The sequence below is a fragment of the Rhinolophus ferrumequinum genome, chromosome 12 (assembly GCF_004115265.2).
Source record: "Rhinolophus ferrumequinum isolate MPI-CBG mRhiFer1 chromosome 12, mRhiFer1_v1.p, whole genome shotgun sequence".
In the NCBI taxonomy this organism is placed as follows: Eukaryota; Metazoa; Chordata; class Mammalia; order Chiroptera; family Rhinolophidae; genus Rhinolophus; species Rhinolophus ferrumequinum.
Genome location: NC_046295.1, coordinates 31,798,969 through 31,811,323, shown reverse-complemented (window position 1 = coordinate 31,811,323; position 12,355 = coordinate 31,798,969). Strand labels below are relative to the sequence as shown.

The window sequence follows — 12,355 nt, the reverse complement described above, 5'->3', positions numbered from 1 at the left end:
ACCTCACTTACGTTGCATTCTCTTTGTCAAGGCCGTCGCAAAGGCCTACCCAGGTGTAAGGGGAAGGGACAGAGGCTTCATCGCCTGATCCGAGGAGTGTTACATAATTTGTGGACCTGTTTTAAAACCACCAGAGTAACTCAGGAGGAAAAGTCAGGTTTTCTGGGAAAAGGAAAGCAAGGTGTTTTTTTTCCCACGTTGGGTCCCATTTTGAGGTACATATCCAGGTAGAGATTCCCTGAAGGCAGTTGTATATTGAGTAGAATGAGGCAAGACATAGAAGTGGAAATTGAATCTGTAAGAGCAGACAGGATCACGCTGGGAGAGTGCAGCCTAAGAAGAGGTTGGAGTACAGACTCCCTGGGAAATACCAACATCAATGAGGAAGGGAACATCCAGAGGTGGGAAGATGGAGAGCTTCCTCAGCCTGACTGGGTTCCTCCAGACAGTCATCTGGTTTTACCCCTAGGACGTTGCAGTCTGAGAATTCTTTCTCTGGGTCCCAGCATACTCTTGGCAGAAGAGTTATCTTTCAAGCCAGACTGGACCCTCGGTGGCCCTTTTGGGCATCTCCTCCCACATCTCCCCCAAGGCTGCTGATTGTCAGAGAGCCCTGCCCTCTCTGCAGGCCATGCAGGGAACCCTGGGTTCTGATTGCTTCTGTCCTGTACGTGTCCAGTGTGGGACAAGGAATCAGATCCTCCACCTTCCTCCCAGGCAGGTGTTTTCTGAAGAAAACGGAATACCTGAATAAGTTGTTAGGACAGTTCCTTCTTTCAACCACCTCAAAATGTCCTGAATTTAAGCCACTTCCTTGTAATTTGCCTTTAGTTCCAGATCTTTTCAGAGATCGGCACTGATACTAGAACTGGCCTGGTTCCTCTTTTGTAAGTAGCCACAGGGAAAGAGAAAGTGACCTCAAGTCTGGAAAAGCCAGCTTCCAAATCAGGTGTGTCTGACTTCAGAGCAGGGCCCTTCACCCCAGGCACCCCTCCAGAAATGCCAGTGTAAACTCTCGCCCGGACGTTTGGATACAGTATACACGGTGACCCAACTTATAGGAAGAGACCTGAGGGTCAGAGAAGTATAAATTTTCCTCTTTCATGGTATGCTCCAATTTATATTTCCAGTCTTAACTCTCTAAACTAACCCTCAAGCACCAGCCAAACCTGTGACTAAACACGCTACTGTCACCTCATTATGAAAGGAACAGCACTTTGGAGTCAGGCAGACCTGGTTCTTGAGGCTGGTCATGTGACCTTGGGCAGGTTTCCTAACCTTACTTTGTTACCTGTTTCATATGTAAAGTACAGGTTTGTTAGATTAGACGATTAAATAAAGTAATATATTATAAAATTGCTTAGGACAGAGTCACTTGATGAAGGTTAGTTTCTTCTTCCCCCAAACCCCTTTGTGTTGGGTTTTTTGCCCCCATTCTCCTTCCTCCTCACTAGTCCCCAACTGTTGAATTCCTATTCTTACAGGCAAGGGACATCTAAATTTCTGCCTTTCTAAATGTAACCGAATGGGAATTTCAAGGTAGCCTCGAGTTCCTACAACTTTGGGGTGCCCTTTCCTGTATACTAGCAACATCTCTCGTCTCATATCTTTGTGTACGTTTTGAGTGGCAGGAGCAAGCAGCCTCTCTTTGGTCTCAGCACATACCGTGTTTCCCTGAAAATAAGACCGGGTCTTATATTAAGATGTGCTCCAAAAGACACAGTAAGGCTTATGCGCAGGGGATGTTGTCCTGAAAAATCACGCTAGGGCTTCTTTTCCAATTAGGTCTTTTTTTCGGGAAAACACGGTAGTGTTTCCTGGGGTGCTGTGCAGATGAGTTCAACAGAGAACACTTGTAGGATTTACGCAAGACCCCACGGGGCTTCATGAGGCCATTGGACTCATTTCCCGATCGCTGTGAGACGTGCTTTCGTTTGAACATGGCGGCCTTCCCTCTTGATTTATCATGTTCCTGTACCATCTTCAGTGTGAAAATCAGAATAAAAGATGACAGCTCAAAAGGAAGTTAACTTCGCAGAGGCATTTGGTATGACTGCACATAGTTTAATAATGGTTTTTTAAGCTTTTAATATTTAAAAATTGAGTGATTTCACCCAAAGACCCAGATTTTTAGTTTATCTTTAAAAAATTCAGACAATGAGGCCACCTTTGACCCTCATGTCCATGTGACAGTGCTTGGCTGGAACAGCAAGGACCAGTACAGACCCCACAGGCCGGGTTCTCTCACTTCCACTCTGACCCTTAGCCTTGGATGTTTGCAATCTTTGATGTAAACTGTGAAAATCATTATAATGTATTTAGAATTCATATTTAGGATCAGAGTAGTTCCTCCTTTTGATTTTAGGATAGGTGACCAAGGAGTTGTTATACCCAGTGGTGAAAAGGTTTTTCTTCTGTTCTGTATGTTTTTTAAATGTCTTTGTGCTCTCCGTCTGCAGACTTCTTTCTTTTGTTTAGAATCTGGTGATGGAGGCCCTAAACCCTGTTCCAGTGCCAACCACCTGTCAATGCAGTGTCTGTGGCTTCTTGCAGATGGAGGAGCCATCAGTCCCATTCCGCCCCTCAGGGAAGAGTAAAAAATGTCAGATTACTGTGCTTCCACAGTCACCTTTCAACACTAGTAATTCTGCTCCCCTCCCCGAAGGGAAAAGCAGAAGTGACTGGGAAGGTCCACCCTCCCTGAAGGGAGAAGGAGGATGAGGAAGAGAATTTTCGTCCTTTATACTTTATCACATTGATCTTTACGCCAAGTCTCTGAGTTAGGTAACATTCCTTCTTGACTGGTGACAAAGGTACCGTAGGCTATTGTTGACCGTCTGTCCCAGAGTTAAGACAGAGGAGCACAGTTAAGGGCCCAACTGTATCCAACTTGGTCATGTTCTCCCTATTCTGTCTGCTTAGGATTCAGCCCCTTCCCACCATATTTCTAAGACTGGTGTGTGTATAAGTGTTTATTCGTTTGAAGACAGTTCACTTGAGCTTCTACTTACTTTAAATAGAAGTTTCAAAAGTCAGTTTGGGGAATATAATCAATAATGTTGTAAAGATTTTGTAGAGTGTCAGAGGGGCACTTGTCTTATTAGGGAGACCACTTCAGGGATGGTGTAGATGCCTGATCACTGCACTGTACACCTAAAGCTGAAGCTGAATAATAATGCATGTCAACTATAATTTTACATATATACATATATGTATATATATATATACACACACACACATATGTATACAGTCACAAGAAGCGGAGTACAGCATTAGAAAAAGAGACAGTGGAAATGAAACGGCTGTATGCGATGTCAGAGGGGCAGTAGATTGGGGGAGGGGAGTTACCACTGTGTGAGGGGTATATATGATAAATGTCTAACTATTACATTGTTTTATACACCTGAAACTAAAAAAAATAAAAAATAAAAAAAAATAGAAGTTCCTGTTGATCCCTCCACTGGGAATGTGTCTTAAGGCCTCCAAATTTTCCACCATTAACCAGTCAATATTTTGAACGGTCTTCATGAAAATAGAAACAAATAAGAATAATAAATAAATACATTGTAAAATAAGAACAGTACATGACATTGGTTAGATCACAAAGTGCTTCTTAGATGCATTTTCTCATTGGCATCTCACAACATTTCTGAGGTACCTTTATCGAAGTTTTTAGATGAAGCCACCAAAAAGCAAAGGCATGAGTGGCAGCTAAGTTATGTGGTAGAATCTAGATGCCTGGCTCCTCTTTCCAGGACACGCTCTTGCTTGGTGTTTACTATCAGTAGGGTGTACGTTAATTTTGGAAGCTGTGTTCTCTCCACTTTTGCTGCTGCTATTTTCATCCATTGTTATTTAGTCGTAGCTAACACTTATTGTAAAGTGGGCCAGGGATGGGGCTGAATCCTTTGCATTCATTATTCTCCTTGACACTAAATCACATAGCTACTTGGCATAGCTACTGTTATGATCCTTCTTTGATAAGGATACTGCAACTTAACTGGGTTAAGTAGCTTACACAGGGTCACACCACTAGTAACTGTTAGAACTGACTCAACTCCAGATCTGGGTGACACATGGAATTTCAGATATGGCTTTTATCTTCACCTAGACTGTCAGCCGCATGAGGACCAGAACAATGAGTATATCCTCCATAGAGCTTAGCAAAAATGCAGCAAGGATGCAAGTCATTCATTAATGACAGCTGATTTTTTCAGTTTGATTTTTCTTTTCCTGCAGGGATTTTCAGGTCATACTATTCTCAGAATAATCTGGTTTTTTTGTAGGTTGTTTTGATTGGTTTGTATATCCTGTAATTGAAAATTAAGCTCTCAAACATCTGCTTGATCATCTTCTTTTGAGTTTTTAATAAACATGTCTGGCTTCACTTGGATTTTCAAATTGTTATTTTCAGATGGCGAGGCTTTCAGATCTGATAAGCTCATACCTATCCTACTAAGTGGAAGCTTGAACAAAATGCCTCATCTTTGGCAATCTTTGGGCTGCTGGTATAATTAAAAGAAAAAAGAAAAGTTTCCCTATATTTTTGTCTTCTCTCCCACCCAGGAAAAAGTTCTCAAACTGACAACCAATCAAATAAAAATTAATCACATTAAATATTATCATTATTATTATTATTATTAATCTGCGTTACTCTTTTTCTGTTTTATAAATCAGTTTAGTTTATTTGAGAGTATGTATGGGCTTCCTAAAGTTAAGATACAATTCACACAACATAAAATTCACTATGTTAAGATGTACGATTTCGTGGTTTTTAGTATATTCACTGTGTTGTGTAACCATCACCACTATCTAATTTCAGAACATTTCCACTCATGCCCCTAACAGAAACCTGTCAGTGCTCAGTCCTCCATCTTGTGGCAGCCACTAATCTACTTTCTGTCTCTATGGTTTGCCTATTCTGGACATTTCGTAAGAGTGGAATCATGTAATAGACGGCATTTTGCATCTGGCTTCTTTCACTAAGCATAAAGTTTTCAAGGTTTATCCATGCTGTAGCATGTATCAGTGCTTCATTCTTTTTTGTAGCCGGATAATGTTCCATCGTATGGATAGACCATATTTTGTTCATCCGATAATAAGTTAATAGACATTTATTGTGTTTCACTCCCTGGCTGTTATGATCGGTGTTGCTATGCACATTCTTGTACAAATTTGTGTGTCACGATATACCTTCAATTCCCTTGAGAATACGAGAAGGAATGGGAAGGGATTAGAAAGTACAAATTGGTAGTCAGAATAGTTATGGGAATGTGAAATACAGTACAGGGAATATAATCAATAATGTTGGAGAGGTCATGTAGGGTACCAGATGGGCACTGGACTTATTGGGCATCACTTCATAGACTGTGTAGATGCCTGACCACTGTGCTGTACACCTGAAGCTGAAGTAGAATAATGTTGAATGTCAACTATAAATGTGTGTGTGTGTGTGTGTGTGTGTGTGTGTGTGTGTGTTACATATATAGTCATGGGATATAAAGTACAGCATAGGGAATATAGCCAATGGTATTGTAACAGCTACATACGATATCAGAGGGGTAACAGACTTGGGGGAGTTATCACTCTGTGAGGGGTGTAAATGTCTTATCATTATGTTGTTTTGAAACTAATATAATAAAAAATAAAATGAAATAAAAATTTTAAGAAGGAGTGGGATTGCTAGGTCATATGGCAACTCCATGTTTAAGTTTTTGAGGAACTGCCAAATAGTTTTCTACAAGGGATGCACCATTTTACACACATACAGTGCATGAGGGTTCCAGTTTCTCCAAATCTTTGTCAATACATGTTATTTTATGTTTGTTTATATCTGTCTGAACAATCTTCCGCTTTCTTTTCCTGGCCTCCATGGATTTGGCCTGGTGTGGTGTTGATGACAGCTAGTACTGGCTGCAATATCCTCTCATTACTGGATGAGGAAAAACAATTGGCATTTCCCTGAAGAAATCCTGCAGTAGTTATCTACTTGTGTTTTGAATTAGATTATTGAATCACAATGAAAAATTTTAAAAGACACCAAAATATTTCTAATGCCTTTTCTTCTGATACCATTAAGATTCTGAGGCCTTTATTTCAGTGATATCAAGTAGTATAGAGATTAACAAACATTACATTCTTTACATTTCATGGGTCCTGTATGTGTCATCATTTTAACCCTGAATTATTTTTTCATTTATAGGATGAAAGGAAATATTTCTCTACCAAAATAAATATAGATGACTAAAGGAATAATTTTGTAAATTTAGTTACACTGAAAATAATTTACTTGAACTTTCCCCCTCAACTCCTGATTCTATTGCTTTTGAGCTCTGTGACCATAACTCACCTGTAAGAGTCACAACTGTATTGAGGATTTCATGAGAAAAATTTATGAAGAGTATATCGCATGTACTAATAGCTAACATTTATTTAGTACCTACTTATTATGTGAGCTAGGTACTTTCCACTCTTCATGTATAGTCTCATTTTCTTCATGTACAGTCTCATTTTTAAATCTCCCAATGACTCTATGAGGTTGATATTTTAGTATGCCCATTGTTACAGATGAGGAAACTGAAGCACAGACAGCAGGATAACTATTTTGCCCAGCTAATAAAATGGTGAAGCAAGGATTTGAACACAGTCTGACTATAGAGCCTGCCTCCTGAAGAACTGGTGATGAATTAGTTTCTTCCCTCAAAATGTCTCATGTGATTTAATACGCCTATTCCATCATGTAGATTTAAGGCCCCTTGATTATGTATTAATATTAGTTCTATCTATATTGCCTCATTGGCCAATGTGTTGCAAGAATTAGGTGGTCTGTAAATGAGCATTGGCTAATTGATTCCATGAGATTACTTGGGAGTACTTGAAAAAGCAGTGATTATTTTAATATAGCAAGTCCTTAGTAAAGCAAGATCTTTCCTATATATTTTTGGGTTCTCAACTTTAATATATACTGACTCCCTTAACCAACTTAAAATGGACATACTGGAAACAGTAAGGACTAGATAACTGATGATGCTGTAACATCCAGTAATACAGTAGTTGAGCTAACACGGATGGGTTTCCCTGCCATCTCAAGTACATAGAAATAGAACAGCCCGCTGTGAATTAATACATTGCCAGACCCAAACTCAGAAGAAATAAAAATCCCCATGTACAAGAAATAAAAAGGAAACTCAAAGCCAGAGTGTAAACCAAAGCTGATGCTAAGTTCTAGACCAAATTATAGGCCTTAATAATGGGAGACAGGGGTTTTAATATCCACATGGGGAGACAAGATATAATCTTGGCCCATATGAGTGAAGGAGCTAGAATCAGACCTCTGCATAAAGGCTAGAACCTCAAATTTTGGCCCAATCCTTGGAAAAGAAGACCAGAAAAGTTCTACCCAGTCAGTGACTTGGGAAAACCTTGAGAAAGCTTTCCACCTGACCATAGCTAAGAGTAAGAGGGAAAGAGGGCAACTATGAGAAAATTACAACCCAGACTTATACATACCTGGGTGTTTGATATAAACTTACACCACCACATAATGTTGAGACTTTGTAAACTGAAAAACTTAATATAAAAACAGTTTTGGATGCCTTGAAACTCCTAAATCCCCAAGAAAAACAAGTATCCTATAGGGAGAGTTTCACAACTCGCAGAAAAAAAAGCCATTTCTCCCCAAACGACGAGATAACAGTAAAAAACAAACAAACAAAAAAAACAACAACACAAGGAAATGACACAGGCAAGAAAATACATGTTCCCAAAACTGAAGACGATATAACAATCTGAAAGAATACATACTAAATATGTTTTAAATGATTAAAGAAAAACATATGGAATAAAAATAGAAAAATGATAGAGGGAAAAGGCTACTAGAACTTCCAGAAATGAAAGTTCAAGACAGTGGAATTTAAAACTCAAGGGATGAATTCAATATCTAATAAATAAAACTGAAGTAAGTATTGGTACATTGGAAGGCAGTTCTGAGAAAATGCATCACAGAGAAATAAAAATAAGGAATATAAAAGGACCACAAATCTCCATATATTTAGGTACTGAAATGCATATTTTTAAAGAATTTACAGTTCAAAGTAGAAATTATAAGACAATTTAGAACTAAACAGTGAAAATACTAATAATTTATAAGACACAAACACAGAACTCAGAAGGCAATGTATTCTCTTAAGTAAATATATTGAAAAAAAACAAGCTAATGTGCTAGGCAATCAATTCAAAATTAGAAAAAGGGCAAATCTTAAAAATATAAAAAAAGGAAAAATCATTAGATAAGGGCAGAATTTAATTATATAGAAAACAAAAACAATATCAAGACTATGGTATAGAATACTGAACAGCATTTAGAATGGATCTACCTGAATTAATATGAATAAATCCCAAAGACATAATGAAAAACATCTCAAAAAGTATTTTATTGAATAACTGGTACTGTAGCCTAGCCAAATTGACACACGAGACTAACCATCACAGCCTCATTATTGTATGATTCCATTTAGATGAAATGTCCAGAATAGGCAAATCCATAGGGACAGAAAGCAGATTATTGGTTGCCGGAAGCTGAGGAGAGGAAGAAAAGGGGAGTGACTGATAACAGATCATTTCTTTTGAGGTGATGGAAATGTTCTGGAATTACATAGTGGTGATGGTTGTACAACATTGTGAATATACTAAAAACCACTGATTGTACACTTTAAAAATGGTAAGTTTTATGTTATGTCAATTTTATCACAATGAATAATTGCCCCAAAAAATCCTATAATTATATAGCCATTAAAAATAACAAGAGATAATATACAAGAAAAAATTCATTTGAAGTGCTTAGCACAATCTGACACCGTATATACTCAGTAATTGTGAACCATTTTATTATGATTAACTGCAACAGTATATGGAAAAATGAAACAATTTCACTTTGCGTATATTTGAGTTGGTAAGGTTGTGGGTGAATTTTTGCAATTATTATATCCAGTAGGGCTGTGATAATATTGCCTGTGCAGTAAATATGTTTTTAGGGGTTTAAAAATAAAAGCTGTGCTGACTCAGAGACATGTGTTTTTGAGCCAAAGTTCATGTAAGAGCTTGCATTAGTGGAGCTACTCAGCTCTAAAGGAAAAGATGAAAAAAGGGGGTAGGTGTATTTCAGTGGAAGGACAGGACAGAGAAACCATCCTCCCACCTATTCAGCATATATGCACATAGTCATTTATTAATAACAATTCATTCTATTAGATTAGCTCCAGAGGGTAAAAAGGAATATTATTAATGTTTAATATAGTGCCTAGCATGATGGCATGGCTAGATAACTATTTCAGTGATAATTAAAAATATATTTTCCTCTGCCAATAATTCTTATTTAATCAAGCCAAAGTCAATCTGTGCATCAGAGGACTATTCTGGGGCTTTGATTAAAAACCACATTAGATTTTAATCTCTTTTCTGCAAATATCCTAAAGCAGGAACAATGCTGTTTTTTATAAATCTAAATCAAATGCAGTTTTAACAACTATCCCCAGATTAAATTTTTATAACTATAAAAAACACACATACTGAAAACAAAGGCCAGGTAGGGCGTGGGAAATGGAGGATAAAGGAGTGGATAGGTTTGTGTAATTACTTACATGGGCCCTTTTTCTTTACTTTGATTTTCAGAATTATTTCTTGAACAAGAATTCTTTGTAAACTTAATGGGGGGAAAAATCACCCCATTACCTTCAAGATAGGGCTATTGGACTGGCAATTGTTGTTTGAGACTGCATGGACATGAAGAGGTGACATCTCTCTCCTCTTTAAGTTTAAATTTTTGTACATGAACTTGAAGAGGAAATCTCTAGCTGAGTTCATTGATTTCCTCCCTAGTTTCCCCTTTTCCTGTTTTACCAATATAGTTAACATCTAGCATAGAAACTGGAGAATGCCTGCTAGCTCTCTAGGAGCTAATGAGCTGGTCATATGATCCCATTTTAAAGATGAGGACACCAAGGCTCAGAGATGATCAGAGCATCGTGGGCATTAGGAGGGACCTTTGAAGGTCTAATCTAATCCAACCCTTTTGCCCCTACCTCTAATCCCACCCCTTGACAATGGGAGAGGTTAAAGTTATGGCCCAAGTCACACCCTACTGTAAGTGGTGGAACCAGAACTTGAGCCTGCTTTCCTGTCACTGTCTTCTTCCCAAGCTGCCTCAGTACCTGCTTGAGATCCACTTGCCCGTGGGGGGAAGGCAGCCCAGCAATCAGTTCCTGGTCATTTCTGGGGCTACAGAGGTCCAGGAAACAATTTTTCCTTTGGACTTCTTGTTGGCCCTACTGTGAAGGCCTTCTTACAGCTACCTTCCAGGGAGGTGCTTTATCTTCTTCCCTAGTTTTGGGAGTCGCCTTAACAGGTGGGTCTGACCTGTGTACCCCCAGGTGGGCACTTACTCCCAGCAGCCTGTGGCTTTGGAGCTCTCTCCATCCTCTCTTGAATCCAGTCCAAGGTTCTGTCTCTAGAAAAGGATAAAGGAGGGATTGTGCCCTGTGAAATCCTCACCTTATATTGGAACCTGGAAAATCTTCTAGTGATTTTTCTTACCCTGCATCTAATTTTTCCGAACTTGTTTGAGGCCAAGATAAAGTACACCCATTTCCAAGGTGGAACTCCTGGCTGAGGTCATTCACCAGCCATTTGTACTTAAGTGTCTCAGGATGACATCTCTGACCCAGGGTGAACCCCCCAACTGCTTTTCCAGGCCTTGGTTTCTATTTATATTATATTCTTCTTTCTAGTAACAAAAGACATACTACAATATAATTTGTGATACTCCAAGAACAAGCTTGAGAGAAGGCTTTCATTACTAAATACAGTAACCTATTTATAATGCTTGCCACCTTTGATTGCTTTCAAACGACTCCTGGTGATGACGCTTATCTGTCCCACGAAAACCCATATCATGTGGCTAAACGCTGAAAAAGAGCAAGTACGTTTCTTTCTAAATGCCCTGCATTCATTTGGAATGGAGGTGCTTAGAAGCGCAGTTAATTGTTAGTAATATAAACCCTAAGACCAGAGCACTTAGGGTTATTTTGCTACTCAACAGAGTGCTTCTGTGGCTGGTTGTTGAGCGCAGACGCATCTCCTTTATTTTTACATACAGAGCTTTCTTTGACATACAAACCCAAAATTTGCTTGAAGCAACCTAAATAGCATGAGAGAGAATGTCTGTTGGGTTGAGTTATTTTTTTAAAAAACATTGAGCATTACAGAGTATCCTTACCGCGTCATATGAGTATGTTCCATATAGAACACCTGAATGTAGGCAATTCCATAAGTAGGGAGTAAGCACAACATACTTTTTAAATTCACTTCAAATATTTTGAATCCTTGGTGTTCGTAACCATTCAGGAGTCTCTTAACACTAGGTTTTGAAATATGAACCAAACAGAATTGATAGTAGAGGGGTTTTTTCACTGTCATGGTACAATTTGAAAAACATTTATGTGTATATGTTTGTTCCAAATATAATTTAAAATGGGTGATCAGAAATACAGTAATGTATGCACAAAACAAAGAGATCAAGGCAAAAGTAAAATATATAGGAAAATAAAATTAAGCTAAGAATAAGTTACGACACAGATGTATCCTGTGAGATTCATCTATTTGGTCTACTAGTGGACACAGGAAGTATGCCTAAATTTAAATAAAAATTCTAGTATTGAGCATAATGCACACTTCTTTTCATTGTCCTAGACTTCTTAACTGTGCCCAAACAACTCTAAATTTTCACATTTGTGATTTAGCATATCCAGTGATGCCCTCCTTGAATATTCCCGCCCTTTAATCATGTTACTTCTAATTAACATGTCATCCTCAGAGGTTGATGAAGGAAAAAAGATGTGGGAGTAATCCCAGCTCATTTTATTTCTTAGTTAAAAAATGGACGGGTGTGAAGGGGGTAAATGGAGAGTGGGATGGCATAGGACAGTTAGATATTACTAGAACCATTTGGAAGAGGATAAAGAAAAAATATTTAAAATTTGTGATTTTTAGTTATCACAACAGGTAGATTTCATAAAGATCTCTTATTAAGGCAAGCTTTCAGAGAATGTGTAACATTTCTTGATATTGACTATTTCCCTACTCACATAATTATACGCCTAAATGTCTAAGGTATTCAGGATCAGAAACTTTGTAAAAAGCCTCTAGATCAAACAAACTTGAACACATCATTATTTACAAAGAACTGAAAAGAATGCAGAGCATTAGAGAACATAATTGTTCAACAATGTGGTAAATGTATCAAACCAACAGAATCTCATGTTCTATTAAAATTATAAAAGTTGTGTAAACAGAGTATTTA

At 38.2% G+C, this 12,355-nt stretch overlaps 1 protein-coding gene across 1 annotated transcript in view; it reads left to right on the top strand.

Moving 5' to 3' along the window:
* The window catches only part of SLC1A1 (solute carrier family 1 member 1), a 73,100-nt gene that overhangs the window by 21,331 nt on the left and 39,414 nt on the right, over nucleotides 1-12,355 (top strand). The window lies entirely within an intron of this gene.